Source organism: Lepisma saccharinum, chromosome 13 (assembly GCF_977018435.1).
Source record: "Lepisma saccharinum chromosome 13, izLepSacc3.1, whole genome shotgun sequence".
Taxonomy (NCBI): Eukaryota; Metazoa; Arthropoda; class Insecta; order Zygentoma; family Lepismatidae; genus Lepisma; species Lepisma saccharinum.
This window is the reverse complement of record NC_139241.1, coordinates 65,365,467-65,378,788: the sequence shown is the minus strand read 5'-3', so window position 1 is coordinate 65,378,788 and position 13,322 is coordinate 65,365,467. Positions and strand designations below refer to the sequence as shown.

Genomic DNA, 13,322 nt, shown 5'->3' with positions numbered 1-13,322 from the left:
TACCAAGTTTAATTTCCTTCCCCTCTCAATATCCATTACAGGTGAAGCACAATTTACTTTGTGCTCTGCTTTTGCACAGCAAACTACAAGAATAAATTCATGATGAAAGTTGTGCGAATTAGTCACAAATTTAATTATGTGTATGAATCATGTGTAACACCGTGCAGCTTTACTGCTGCCACTTGCATAGCTTAAACTTGTGCTGACTTGTCAGATTTCTCTTCCAACTGATTTGTTAAGTTATTGTAAGAATTAGGTGAAATGATACAGACTAAAGCCTTGAAATCGTTAAAATGGTGTGGGCTGAAATTACCTGGAAAGAATTTTCTTGTGCTAAAGCTTTTCATCTGAAATGTATTGGGCAGCAATATCATACTAGAAATACTAACTGCTAAGATTGTTTAAAATATTTATCAAATAGAAGATGAAAGGAAAAAAAAATGAGATGCTTTGTAACAAAATTTGAAGTTTGTCGGGTTCTTCACTTAAGAAACTGGACGAGAGGGTTCAAAATGGCACCTTTTATTCTTGTGGCAAGAATTGCAAACTTGTTTGTAATTAGATTTTTTTATCCAAATGTAAAAGCTGTTATCTTTTTATGGTGAAAATTTGAGTATATAGTAATAGGATGCCTCAAGGCCTGTGTAGCACTCAAATGTTGCAAAAGTGCTCTACTGTAGAAAAAGTTGAATTTCAAGGTCATGTCCTCCATTTTTCACAAGTGAAATATGAGTAGACTCAGAGTGCTGTATTTTGGGAAGCAGCAACACCCCAAATTCCTGTTTTAATATAACAATGCTTTCTTATAAACAGGGAACAGATTTATACATATTAATTGCATATCTAACATAGGAGTCATTCCATGCCAAATCAACACAGATATAACACAGATATGTGCAATTTCCAACCTGACCATCTCAGATTTTCATGAAATTTGGAGAGTTTAAACTATGCATGAAACTTAGTAACTATGAAAATTTTGAGTCTCGTGCGTCTTGTAATTGTTAAATTATTCAAGGTCAAAGTTAGTGCTTGACACACACAGAGGTAGGGATCTCCCTGTGCCTTCCTATTTCTTTCATGACCAGGATAACTCCTTTACATTTTGTAGGGGTTGTTAAGGGATATTTGACCCGTCACAGTTCATGTAATGAGGGTTTTATCAGTCACATAGTTACACATATTATTTTGTATCTTCTGATCCCATTACAGTCCCAGAATGATGTTTTGATATGTTGTAGAGTATGGCATGAAAGACCACATATATTTTTTTTCACGATTTTTGGTGATGACATGTTTTGAGATATTTAAGGTCAAAGGTCAAGGTCAAGTGACAAAATTATATTTTTATCCAATGGTAGGCTTGTTATATATCACTGGAAAGCTTGTTCAATACCCTGTACAATAAGCTTTATTTGAGCTTCCTAAGTGAAATAGGGGCGGAGTTACAACAGATTTTGTATAGGTAAGCGGGCTCAAAAAGGGCAATTTATGCTAACTTTGACCTTGAATAATTTAACAATTACAAGACGCACGAGACTCAAAATTTTCATGGTTACTAAGTTTCATGCATAGTTTCAACTCCCCAAATTTCATGAAAATCGTAGTTGGTTAGGTTGTTGGCTGTGTTGATGTCATATGGAATGACTCATAACTAAAACTAAATATGTGCAAAATGCATTTTATTTTTTTAGTACCGAAACAAAGGATTACCAAACTTTCTTTTGAAGTGCTGATATGCAAATCATCTCCTGTTGTCCAAGTTGCATTCATTATCGCATGATGTAATGGGAGTATTTTTTTAAAAAAAAATCAGTGGATTGAACTTGCATTGTCTAGATATAAAATAAACACAGTACAAGAAAACAGCAAACTTTTGATGTTTGACAAAAGAAGGGAAAATGTATTAGCAGCATGAAAAAGGGTCACCTGGCTCTTTTTTTTCTTTCATTGGAGGAAGGTGGACCAAGGGAGGCACCAAAAATCCTTGTTGCCCAGGTGAACATTTTAACTTGAGCTGCTCCTGGGCATAAGTATGGAAATTATATGTAAAAGTAATTATTTTGTTACTACATATTTCAATTCTCAAAGATAATATGGATTTTTAGAATCATTTGAAGACATATAAATCTGTTCCCTGCTTATAAAACATTCATGGGGTGTTCAAAATGCATTTTTGCCCTTATCAGATGGGCAAAAATAAGTCTTCCCAGCAATTTATTGGCACAAAATTAGAATAATATTTGTTTGTACAGGGTGTCCCAAAATGAATGTTACCATTTCAAATGTAAATAACATCTTTATTAATCAATTTGTTGACAAGAAATTTGAATGACACACAGTATACAAACAGGAGATTCATTATTTAAGTGTGGAATATGATATCGTGTAGGTGGGCTTCATTATTTGCCCTTTCCATGGCTTTTCTTGTGTATGGGCCAATAGCTTGAATCTCCTCCTGGATGTTGTTTTTAAGATGGGGGAGTGTCCCCATAGGAAAGAGTCTGGTGCTGTTAAATCAGGGAATATAGGAGGCCATTAAAATGTTTTGCATATTCTCTCTGTGTTCGGACAATAGGATTATGGTTCTTGAAATAAAATTCAATTAATTTGATTCTTTCTTCCTTCGTTAATATGGCCATTATAATCTCCAAGGTTTACTCTCAATGAATCTGAAACTAAAAATATTTGTTTTAATATTTCAGGTAACAACACTTTTAAATGGTAACATTCATTTTGGGACACCCTGTATTACATGATCTAGGCTTTCACTTTACTTTGGAATTAACCATGTGCACAACTGTTTAAAAACCTCCCTTTATCTATACACATGAGCTTATTCACCAAGATAATAGGTGTTGCTGTCGAGTTGATCATCTTGTCCTGAAATTCTCCATTTGTATTTGGTCAAAGCAACAAGCTTCTGATCTTTGATTTATGTTCCATAATCAAAGTGCTTCATTGAACAAGAAAAGTTCAACAGGCTGGTAACTTTTTAGTGAAAAATTGGCAAATATCTGCTAAGAGCATCATTATCTTGGTAAAACTTTCATTACTTCCTACTCTGAACCTAGTATTTCACAAAAACAAAAAGGGCATGATGTTGAATTACAACATCTCAAAGTATTCAGATAAACAAAATCCACTGACTTTTCCTAGAGTATATCAATTTTTTTTTTTCAAAAACCTACTTTAGTGCACATTGCTTCGATATGAAAATTGAAGAGGTATTGTGTAGAAAGCAATTAATAGAATATTTTCTTCTTTTCAGGTGAATGTCTCAGAGAAGGATCATGGAAACCAATCAAGATTTGGAACATATTACTAATCACTGGACAGTTCTTAACCTCAATTGAGACAGAAGTGATAAAAATAATTGACTCAATATTCATAATTGCAACATGTAGTGTAATTTCTGTTGCTGCAAACTACATTTATGCTTTGTGTACAATTGACTGTTTTAATGGATTCACAGTATAATTTTCTTGCTGTAAAAATTGACAAAAAAAGAATGTTTGTATGATTGCATTTAGAAAAAAAATCTTTAAAAACTGGCAGTTACACATTTATTTTTGCTGTAAAAATATTGTTTGTAAATTGAAAATAAAATAAGCATTGCTTTTTTATTCTGGAACACTTTTTGAAGGAATTGTAATTATTTTTGTCGATCGTGAATAGAATATTTCAAACACAAGTGTAATATCTCATTAGGCCTACAGGTGTTCCTTGCCCTGAGCTAGCCCCGAAAAAATTCCCCAAATGACTTGTTTTGATGCAAGAAAATAAAGCTCCAACCCCTTCATTTTACATTAAATCATAGTGATGTAATAAGTAATCTGATACTATGGCAAATGTGCTCAGCTAAGCTGATTTTTTGTCTGATGCAGAATTTTCCTTAATTCAGATAGGCTGATAAGAGATAACAACAGGAAATGTTAAAGGTCTGTCATAAGGAGCACAATTGAAAGTATTGTTTCACTTCTGCCATTCAAATATCTGTCTGGAACTCTTTGATGGCAAGGATTCATACACACATTTTGCCATGACCACGAATAAAAATAATAACACCCTCTACCTTCTGAACGAAGTTTATGTAACAAACTCTCATCACCATGTATGCAAGCTTTATATGTTTTCCATGAAAGATGATCTTTGAATTGCTAAGTTTTCCTTGCAGATTGAGAGAGGTATTTTAAAGGGGAATGTGAGTCTACATATAGATCCTTCAAAATCATGCAGGATGATTTTGGAGTTGACACAGTAAGTTTATTAAAGTGTGTTTTTGTTTTATTTTTTAATCCTTTTAAGATTTAATTGGTCACTACACTTTAGCTAAACACCACACTTAGAACCCTCTTAACAAAGTTAAAAAGTAATAACATGAAGGAGAACCGAACAGAAATTGACCCTTGGATACGAGCATCAGGGGTGAGCTTTTACATATTACATGCTGTGTACTGACTGCTGTTTAAGATATATTAAAAAAACAGAATAATAGCATAAATAACAAAATTGTAGTAAAATTTAGTAATGTATGTATTAATCCTAGCCAAACAACCCAAAAATTGCAATAAGAAAGTGGCAAATATGAACTCACTTACTGTAGTAGGTTTCTATTGGCACTGACTGTAGTTCAAACCATGACCTCTTTTCCTAAAGTATTAAATATGCAAATTCTACTGTAACTGCTGGTAATACTCAGTATATCAAATTGAAGTATAGTTTTTCCACAGCAAATTCAAACTTTTTCCTTTGTTCAAAAACCTACTTTTAGTATACTACTGCTACAAAATATTTTGATTTTTCCAAAAACTCCATGACTTTTCCAGAAAAAGTAAATTCCCTGACTTTTCCAGGATTTCCAGACTGATAGACACCTGACTGAGTAAGAGACAACGAGGGCCTGTTTGCCACACCAAAGTAAAAGAAAAAAAAGGGCAATTTATTGGTCTTTTGTGTAAAATACAAATTTTACATGTCATAATGGTGCTTATAAAAATGGCAAAAGTAACCACTTTCAACCTCACTCACGCTTTCCAGTTGGAAATTTCCAACAAGCTGTTTCTAGCATCATCCTCAAATTGTGAAAATGAGGATGAGTGATGATATGATGAAGGGGCACTTGCAAAGAACACCTATGCCAGGATTTGAAGCTAGGACCAGTGGTGCAGAGATTGGGAGGGGGAGGTGGACAGTGCCCCCCAAAATAATTTGAAATACTCAATATGCTGTTGCAAAAAGAGCTATTTTCTAAAAAGAGACTATATATGCTATGTTACACATAGTTCCAATTATATTTTTGCTTCCCCTTCCTACTGTTGACTGAAGATTACATTTACTTTCACTGGCGTACACAGGATTTTTTTTTTTGGCAGTGGGTGGAATTGTAAAGGTGGATAGTACATTTCGATATTTCTACTCTCAAAAATTTTTAAAATGACAATTGCGGGTCATTTTAAGGGAGGTTTGCATTTATCACACTGGTTTTTCCAGAGTTTTTACTGTTTTTATTTGAAAATAAAGATATCTCTACCTGTGGTGAATCGGGACTTGTATATCCCGTTTCGCCACATTCTTCGGCCCACCCTGTATAGAGGAATTAGACCGATGCGCGAGATTGTCAGTTCGCGGAGAAACTTCGTTTGTTTTCAAAGAAACTCGCATGGCGGCGACTAGACTGCCACCTAGCGAGCTTCTCGTAGTTCAAGTTTTTCCTTGTTGAGCAAACCAGTGTTCTCTCCGGGCCGATTCCGATAACAACAACTCCAGCAACGGTGTTCCACGACGTGATAGCAGGCTGGGTCAAAGTGGCGTGACTCAGCTCCTATCTTCCGATACACCTGAGAGCTTTGACTAGCACGTGGAATCCTTGCAACACGGAGTTAAGTATTATTACAAGAATGGTTTAGTTATCGGTTTACTTTACTAGACATTTTTTTTTTTAATCATTCATCTTTTTTTATGTAAAGTTTTTTTTTTTTTGGCGAAACATTCTAACTTCATTTTTTTTTAATAATTGCCCCGAGTCTAATTCCTCCAAAGTAAAATGTAGTCAAAAGAAGGATGCAAATGATAGTGGCAATCCAAAGAAAAAAGAATCTATGACGTGGATCGTCATTGTAAAAAAAAAAAGATCTTGTGAAAATCTGTTAAGAAAAGGGGGGGGGGGGTAATTGGTAACTGTTCTTTTCTGGAGGGAAACTAGTTTTAAATGAAAATACATTGTTAATACTGTTTGTAACTAATCAAATAACTGTGCCACTTGTTAAGCAAAAATAAAAGGTATTTGTTGAGAAATTATCTAATTTTACTTTCATGTAATTACGCAAAGCGCGGGGCGCTTTTTAAGATAAGTCCACCCCTCTTTCAACATAACTTCTTGTGTAGCAGATTTATTATATTTTCTTTTGGCAAAGGGTCATAAAAGGGAGGGAGTCGTATTTTTTTTTGATTGCTCATATACATGTCAGTTCGTCGGGAGTGGGACTAGACGAGCCCGTTATAAAACTCCCGACCAGCTGGCGGTATATGGAAGATATTGGAGCGATGCATTACTTAACACCAAAAAAAAGGTGAAACTGGGATTAATAATTTTTGACTTGTGCCCATTTTGATGGTTAGGTCCTTTGGTTTTTCTCCCTACAGAACGGAAGCCACCCGAGGTTGAAAAACTTAATATATATATATATTGTAAGTATATTCTTTTGTGGAGGGTGTGTTATTTCTTTGTTTTACAGGGAGATAGCCAGGCAAAAAAAGCACGTACTTCCAAACAAATAAATAATGGCTTGTGACGGATTGTTCCAAACAACACCGAAAGCGAGCAAGACGTCACAAACTATATGGTAGCAGGCACGGCCACGTTTCCCGCGGTGCTTTCGCTCCAGTGTTGGACTTCCGCCTTTGACCAACTGCGTTTAGTTCTGTTAAACAGGTTTGCAGTGAAATTTTTTGGGGGAATTGACTTTATTAGTGATTTGTTGCTAACTTAATCTATTGCCTTGCCGAATTGCAGAATTTTCCTACACCCACTATATTTGAGTATTAATATATATTTTTTTTTTCAGGGTTTAAAATTGTTTAAATTTCAGTTCCGATTCCCATTATTTCCTTAAAGTTTGACCTTCTGTGATTTTTTTTCATTATGTCACAGCTTCGAGGCAATGTCCAATTGGACCCGTCCACTACACCCAAGCGGGTGGATTATGTCAAGGTGCCTAAGGTCTTGTTTGTTAGCCCCGAAAGCGGGGGAGAACCTACAACGGACGGCAAGACGGAGCAATCTGTTTCTCAACCTTCTTCTTCATCAGATAAAGTAACCTTACGTAACCTTGATGCCGAAATTGATGAATTGCCTTTATGTGATGGGGAAAATGTTGATTTTTAGTTTGACTTCGTTTTACGTTTGCAATTACTTTTTAGTTTCAATATATATTCTGACCAACTTGTTCTCCGTAATGTCATTAGAAAGACTACGGGACTGTTGAAGACGCTTTGGCGTGAGGCACTTGCCGCCTCCGCCTCTTGGTTTGCTCTAAAATGTCACATATGGTCAACCCTGGTTCCATCAAACACTGTAGCTTTACTTATTAATTCTCATGTTTGCAGAGTACAACATGCTACAGAATCATTATCTGCTTACGTTTCTTCGGTCATTGATTGTGCCAATGCCTTGAATTTGGTCTGGGAAGAAACACTTTTGATTGATGAAATTTTTCAAAATTTGCACCCGAATACACGAGGTTTTCTTTTATTTCAAACCAAGCCAAAGAACTTAGCTGAATTGCTCAAATTGGCACGGGACATTTCTCCCATGGAGCGAAAATTTTATAGCGCTCCGCCATCGGATGAAAGGAATATGAATACTAATACACATAGGTTAGTCGCGACGACTTCAAATAATCAATTGGGTTCAGGCACCAAATTTAGAGGTGGTAATTATAATGTAAGTGGTATGTCTACGCGTAATGTTCAATGCCGTCGCTGTTCAAAATGGGGACATGTACAGGCTACTTGTAGAGTTCGTATGCCTAATGAAACTCCCCAAAATGTTCGACGATAAGAGCAGTTTTGTTAACTTGTATGTCTTGCTCTGTAGAATCTTGTCATTTCTACCTGTTTTCCAGAGTGTATATTTTTCTCTATCTGTTCTATATCTTTTCTTCCTTCTTCTCTTTTCTAATTAGTAATTTTGGTTATTTTATTTTTTGCATGTACTTTCCTGGAGAATTTGATGTGTTGATGTGGCTTACCAACCCGGTTGTTAGTGACCAGTGCCACTAGATTCTGCATGTTACGCTCCGCCTTCTATTTTCCACCGCCTTCTCGTCGCTGTTATGGATTTTCCTTCCGTACATCTGTACGCCCCTGTTTCCTGGTATACTGCATGGATATTGCATGTTTGGATCTGGACTGGATTTTTGGATCTCCGCCTGGAACGGTATTTTGGTGTTCATGGATTGCACCAAACCGATGAATTTTTTGGGAATTCAGGTATGTCTGAAGGAACGCCTGTGGTTTTTATGTGTGAATTTTGGCTCGTACTTTCCTTGGAGTCACACAAGTGAATATTTAGTGCTTCGATCATGGTGGTGATTCACCTTCTCCTGTGTTTTTGGGCAGTGCTACTTATATAAATTTTTGCCCTGGTTATTGTGAGAAGAATTTTCGCATCTTCGTCGTTGCGATCTTCAGTATGGTGTTTTGGAAAAAGTATTATTGTCTTGTTTCCTTCGACATGGTTTGGTCGAAGCTTGACTAGATTTCCAGCACCCTTTATGTTCTTCGTCTGAGCGTTGCTCTACGTTGTTTTGTTCGCAAGATGACGCTGGACTTCCATATTTATTTACCTTTGCTGCGGGATGCGCGAAGATGATGGAAAACCAGATCGACTGATAAATTTCTTCATCCTTTGATGGATTCACCATGGTGTGGAATTTTTGGGACTTGAATGCCGACCCTGTGGGTGTGTTTTGGTGGTCACCGCTGGATAGTTCTGAGATGTCATTCATGCAGAAACTTTACGGTGCACTGGACACTTCTTTTCCTTTTCAGGTGGATCGTGCTACTTTGATGATATAATATATATCCATATATATGTGTGAACTTAGATATTTGGCCACAATTTGTTGTTCTCCCTTGGAGTTTTTTCCTTTTGTTATTGCTCCAGGACGATATTTTAATCAGAGTATATATTATGCATGTAATCTTTGTTACTATCATCATGTTTTCGTCCAAGTGTCAGTTTTCAGTCTCATTATGTGTTCGCAAGGCCCTTGTTTCATTTGCATTTATCATATTTATTGGCATATTTTTGTGCTCATTAGTTATATTTCTGCCTTGGTATTTTTTGGTCTCAACTACTTTATATTAATGGTTCCACTTATGCCTATTTTCATATTTATTGGATATATATTCCATTATTTATTATATCTTGTTTCATATTAATTTTTTAATTGGGCTAATTGGGATATAACAAAAATTGGACACACAAAAAAAAAAAAAACATCGAACAAAGAGTTTTTTGAAGATATATGCTATATGGCTATGGGTTTATACGCCTTTTTTTGGCTTTGGTACGAGTGTATTGTTTGCTATTTGGTGCCTGAGTTTTTTTCTTTTTCGAAGGTGGGGGAGGTTGTGGTGAATCGGGACTTGTATATCCCGTTTCGCCACATTCTTCGGCCCACCCTGTATAGAGGAATTAGACCGATGCGCGAGATTGTCAGTTCGCGGAGAAACTTCGTTTGTTTTCAAAGAAACTCGCATGGCGGCGACTAGACTGCCACCTAGCGAGCTTCTCGTAGTTCAAGTTTTTCCTTGTTGAGCAAACCAGTGTTCTCTCCGGGCCGATTCCGATAACAACAACTCCAGCAACGGTGTTCCACGACGTGATAGCAGGCTGGGTCAAAGTGGCGTGACTCAGCTCCTATCTTCCGATACACCTGAGAGCTTTGACTAGCACGTGGAATCCTTGCAACACGGAGTTAAGTATTATTACAAGAATGGTTTAGTTATCGGTTTACTTTACTAGACATTTTTTTTTTAATCATTCATCTTTTTTTATGTAAAGTTTTTTTTTTTTTGGCGAAACATTCTAACTTCATTTTTTTTTAATAATTGCCCCGAGTCTAATTCCTCCAAAGTAAAATGTAGTCAAAAGAAGGATGCAAATGATAGTGGCAATCCAAAGAAAAAAGAATCTATGACGTGGATCGTCATTGTAAAAAAAAAAAGATCTTGTGAAAATCTGTTAAGAAAAGGGGGGGGGGGGTAATTGGTAACTGTTCTTTTCTGGAGGGAAACGAGTTTTAAATGAAAATACATTGTTAATACTGTTTGTAACTAATCAAATAACTGTGCCACTTGTTAAGCAAAAAAAGGTAAAAGGTATTTGTTGAGAAATTATCTAACTTTACTTTCATGTAATTACGCAAAGCGCGGGGCGCTTTTTAAGATAAGTCCACCCCTCTTTCAACATAACTTCTTGTGTAGCAGATTTATTATATTTTCTTTTGGCAAAGGGTCATAAAAGGGAGGGAGTCGTATTTTTTTTTGATTGCTCATATACATGTCAGTTCGTCGGGAGTGGGACTAGACGAGCCCGTTATAAAACTCCCGACCAGCTGGCGGTATATGGAAGATATTGGAGCGACGCATTACTTAACACCAAAAAAAAGGTGAAACTGGGATTAATAATTTTTGACTTGTGCCCATTTTGATGGTTAGGTCCTTTGGTTTTTCTCCCTACAGAACGGAAGCCACCCGAGGTTGAAAAACTTAATATATATATATTGTAAGTATATTCTTTTGTGGAGGGTGTGTTATTTCTTTGTTTTACAGGGAGATAGCCAGGCAAAAAAAGCACGTACTTCCAAACAAATAAATAATGGCTTGTGACGGATTGTTCCAAACAACACCGAAAGCGAGCAAGACGTCACATACCCTCAAATGTTTGATCAGCTTCTGCTTAGGGTGATCAAGTTGACAACTCCATTCTGAACACAGTTAAGAACTATAAGAAATTTCAAAGAATAACTGACCTTACGGTGAAAAAGTTCTGACTAGGGCCCATTCTTCATCACACAATTCAGTGAATCCAAGCACTCAAAATATCTGAAATGAAAACTTATTAGCAAGTACACTCAAGCTAATTTAGATTGTTAAGGAAATGCACCCTACATTTCTATGATTAATATTTCTTTCTGGAAGATATATAGCTGTGCTTCACCATTTTTCAAACTCTGCTACTTTTGGATCTGTTGGATTTTCAATTGTCTGTGCAGACATTTGCACAAATCACTACAAGTTTATAATTTAATACACCATTTTAATAAGGCACACAGCGATGGCGATTGAATCATGGAAACTGCAGGCTGTCACTATTAGTCAGTCCGTGAGGTGTTGCCACGTTCCACATACATCTTTACTCCGTTGAATAAAAATCTGTATAAAATCGGTTTCACAATGTGAATTGACACTGATAATGGATTTTAAAATCAGATGCAAAGAACTTCCAAACCAATATTGTATTTGTAGAACTAAACCAATACTAAGAAAATTTTGTTTCACAAAATTGATAAGAACAGTTTTTGAACAATTTTAAAAATCTGAAAATTAAGAATTGTCTTTAAAACCTTACTGCCTACAACTTGAAAGCCTCAAATGAATGAAAATGACAAGACATGATAGGCTGACTTTTTTCCTTGTAATCACCTACTTTATGTAAAGGAGCAACTGCTCTTTACTCTTACGTTACTTGAGAAGAAAGCTATAATGATCAGGGACCACCATCAATAACCCCTAAATCTGTCTCTAGGGAAGAAATCTAAACAGGAGCCCCCTAAAATACAATTAAAACACTATTTTGTCCCCTCTTTAAAAATATCTGGAGCACCTTGAGGTGCTAATATTTCAAATGGGCACAATAGATTTACATAGGATGATTATGATACCCTGGAATATATTTTTGTACTGAAATCCTGTAAATTTATTCACAGGACCAAATAGGTATTTAGGACAAAATCTAAGCTCTATCTATGGAGCTATGCCATGAATTTAAGATCAAAATAATCACTGGACAATTATTAACCTCAATTGAGACAGAAGTGATAAAAATAATTGACTCAAGATTCATAATTGCAACATGTAATCACGTCTTTGATACTACCGCTGCTGCTGCTGCTGCTACTAATAATAATGATGTTGGTCCCAGGTTCGAATCCCGGCTTGGACATGGATGTTTGTGAGTGTCCATTCATCAATTTCATCCAAGGTACATGGAGATTAGGTAAAGCCATCCGAAGATTGCCGATCTTGCACGAACGCGTGATGTCACCGGAGAAGCAGTGAGCTCGGCTGAAGCAGACGGCCCGTAGCATTTATATGGGAGATTCAGAGAGCGAAAGTATATTATTATTATGGTGCTCCGTTTTCTTGGGGTAAATATAACTTTAGTAACCCATAACAATAATTACGTGGATTTAATCTTCAGTGCAAATTTAGCTGGTTAAACTAAAGTTTTCCTGTGACAAGAAGTTACAAACGTGGATTCAATATATTTTTGTTCCAAATGATGCACCTGCTTTAAATAAAGCAGTATAACAACATTAAGCATTATATTTTTAGAGGTGATGTCATTAATGAATATTGTTTATGTCTTGTAATGTAGTTACTGTGCATAAAGTGGACTTAAAACACCAACTCAATCAATCAACCAACCAAAGTTAGGACCCAAGTTACGCTGGTTCCGGAACCTAGAGAGGAAATTATGTTGATTTGATGAAATGCATGAGCGACAAATAATCAGGATGCACTACATCCGATATTTGAACCCAGGATTTCAGATTGCAAGAATTGATATATGGTGTCATAAAGCTCGTCATATTCTGCTACACCACGCAAATATCCATACCTCCAGGGTGCGAAATCATTCAAGACTGATGGGGGGAGAAATATCTTAATCTACAACCCCCCCCACAAACATACATATAAATTATACGATATACATATTTATAATGTTATTAAAAATAAAATACTAAATTAAAAAAATATTATTAAAAATTACCCAAAAATAAATCAATTTGTTACTTTTAACACATTGACTGCCACCGTGTAACTGAAAATGTATCTCTTCTGGGCCAATCCGATTTTCTTGTTACTGACCGACTGTGAATAAAATGCGTATGCATAATATCTCAATACAATTGAAATTAAGCCCATTGTTGAGGTTTTTGTGGTGTGTATGCATTTCTATACACGCGGTGTAGGTTTTAAATTTGAGGTTGTATGCCACGTGTATATGATTTCATACACGTAATTAT

At 36.0% G+C, this 13,322-nt stretch overlaps 1 long non-coding RNA gene across 2 annotated transcripts in view; it reads left to right on the top strand.

Moving 5' to 3' along the window:
• LOC145997013 (uncharacterized) overlaps positions 1-3,565 on the top strand; it is a 54,608-nt gene extending 51,043 nt beyond the window's left edge. For both annotated transcript variants that reach the window (XR_014442844.1, XR_014442845.1), the window contains exon 5: positions 3,272-3,565. This is a non-coding gene — a long non-coding RNA (uncharacterized LOC145997013). The remainder of the gene's footprint in view (positions 1-3,271) is intronic.
• Positions 3,566-13,322: the final 9,757 nt, after the last annotated feature.